A 2612-nucleotide genomic window follows, 5' to 3' on the forward strand; every position below is an offset into this window, starting at 1 on the left:
CCACCCATCCATCCATCCCTCCACCCATCCCTCCACCCATCCCTCCATCCACCTATCCCTCCCTCCTTCCACCCATCCCTCCATCCATCCTCTCTCCCTCCCTGTATCCTTCCCTGTATCCTTCCCTTCCTCCTTCCCTTCCTTTGAGAGGCAGCTGGGTAGCACAGTGGATAGAGCTCTGGGCCTTGAGTCACTAGCTATGTGACCCTGGACAAGAAACTGTAATCTCTCTTTGCTTTAGTTTCTTCAATGGTAAAATGGGTAGGACTATAATAATAGCACCTCCTTCTGAGGATTGTGAGAATCAAATGAGATGTCTGTCAAGCACACAGCGCAGTTCCTGGCACATAGTAGGTGCTATCCACACGCTCATTCTCTTCCCTTTCCTTCACTCATCCATCTATCCATCCTCCCTCCCAGTCTCTGAGCTCTACCCAGGGCTGTGTCTTCCTCCTCGGTTTTCTTTCCCTCTGTCTCCCTGCCCCTCTCTATACAGGGCGTCCCCAAAGTTTCAATGCTGTTTTAAACCATTAAAAAGAAGAGAAAGGCTTAGAATGGCACTAAGACTTTTGGGACAGCCTGTATTTCTGCATCTGGGTCTCTCTAATGTCTGCTGGTCTGTCTCTCTCTTCTTGCCTCCTTGGGGCTGGGGGTGGGAGGTACCACTTCACCTCCCAGAACCAGGCTCAGATGGGCTTTTGCTACAGCAGGAAGGATGGAGGGAAGATGTCCTTCAAGACGAAGCTCAGCTCCCGCCTTCGACAAGGGGCCTTTGCCCATCCCCTCTATTGCTAGAAGTTGGGCTGGTGTCCGGTACACAGCAGGCGCTTAATAAATGCTTATTGCTTGACTATAAGAGAGACAGGGATGGGATCCTTTCATTGGGAAGGAGGCACGGGACAGGAAAGGGGCATGGGGTGGGAATGGATGGATACAGCTGCTGGCATGATTGAGATAGAGCTATCAAGTTGTGCCAGGCCCCCAAAGCTTCCTGCTGAAGATCTCTAAGCACTTACCAAGGTCCTCTTCCCACCCCTCCCTCTTACCCCTGGGTCATGGGGATAGGGAGAGCCTGGCCACAGATCTACCCACCCCCTGGGGCTGAGCTCAGAAATGTAGAGATGTCATCATCTTCCTTCTCCTCCTCCCCGCCAATCTCCCCATACAGGCCTCTGCTTGGCCCCTGCTGCCTCCTAGTGGCCGTGAGTGGAAGCTCCAGCCTCAGCCTTCCAGGGCAGGAAAGTCCGACCCAGGGTTGCTGGGAAAGGAGGCAACTTTACCTTGATTCAGAAAACCTTTCTGGGAGTGCCTGGCCTCACAACAGGAGGGCCCCAGTGTTCCAGTCCATTTCCCCCTCAAACACCCTTGAAGAGTCTCTCAGTGCCCTCTCCTGCACCCTGCCACCATCCCTCCCTCCCTCCATCTATCCAGCAGGACCTTGGACCTACCTTGGGCCAGAGGTGGAAACAAGCCCTCCTTTCTCCCAAAACACACTCGCTCTATATTTCAGCCAAGTTAGCTCAGTAGCCCAACCTCTACATTCCATCTTTTGCTTCTGGCCATTCACAGGTGAGATCCCCCCCAATCTTGGACTATTCTCTTTCCTCTTCCTTCAAGAGGAGGCCCGGGTTAAGATCTGTGGTTCTATGATTTATTGTTTGAAAAGAATTTCATTTCTCTCAAGGACTTCCCTCCGAGTTGGAAAAAGACCTCCCCCATCCCAGGACATTGGAAGATGGAGCTCCCACTGGGGACATGAAAATGATTGTTGGGGGAACTTCCTGGAGAGGGAATCACTAGTTGACCTATGAGGGTGGGCAGAAAATGAATATGGCCTGAGACCCCCAGGATCCCACCGTCCCCTTCCTCTTCCCCTCCCCCTTCCCCTCATGCTATATGCTTTCCAACTTTGTCCAGACTGAGGACCCCTTCTCAATGTCAAAGCATTCCTCAGACCCCCCCAACCTTCCAACCACGTGATAATAGCTGTACAATTTGCATCCACAGATTGCAAACATATGAAATGACCACCAAAGAGCTCAACTGAATTCACTGACACTTTAAAGTGAATCTATGATTAATCCCTTGCACCAGCATCTATATTCATTTGCAAAAAAAAAAAAACAAGTAATCTATGCATGCATAAGGCTATTTGCTCTGCAGAAGGTATGTTTGATTACTTGCCATGATGAATCATTTAAGGAGGCGCTTGAGGAAGAGGTGCAGTTTGTAACTTTCAGAGACCCGAAGTCTGGTTTAAGTTGTTAGGGTTCCAGCAACTGCTTTGCCATCATTCTAAGGTCTCCCCAAGGCTCCTTAGTCCACAGGATGTCGGTATTGAAAGGTCCCGTAAAACATAGAAAAAATTTTCAGGCCTGGGAGGGATCTTGGGGCACAGAATGTTAAGGGGCTTGGGGGGTTTTGTTTTCCCTAAAAGATTGTAACCTTGAAAACAAGGGACAGTTTTATTCTTTGCTTATTTTATCCTTAGAACCTAACAGTGCTGGCTACATAAAAGATGCCTAATAAAAGTTTGTTGAATGAATGAATGAATGAGCCAGTGCCTGGTACTTAAAAGATGCCTAATAAAAGCTTGTGGAATGAATGAATGA

The sequence above is a fragment of the Vombatus ursinus genome, unplaced genomic scaffold, assembly GCF_900497805.2.
Source record: "Vombatus ursinus unplaced genomic scaffold, bare-nosed wombat genome assembly UNPS02015030.1, whole genome shotgun sequence".
NCBI classification, from domain to species: Eukaryota; Metazoa; Chordata; class Mammalia; order Diprotodontia; family Vombatidae; genus Vombatus; species Vombatus ursinus.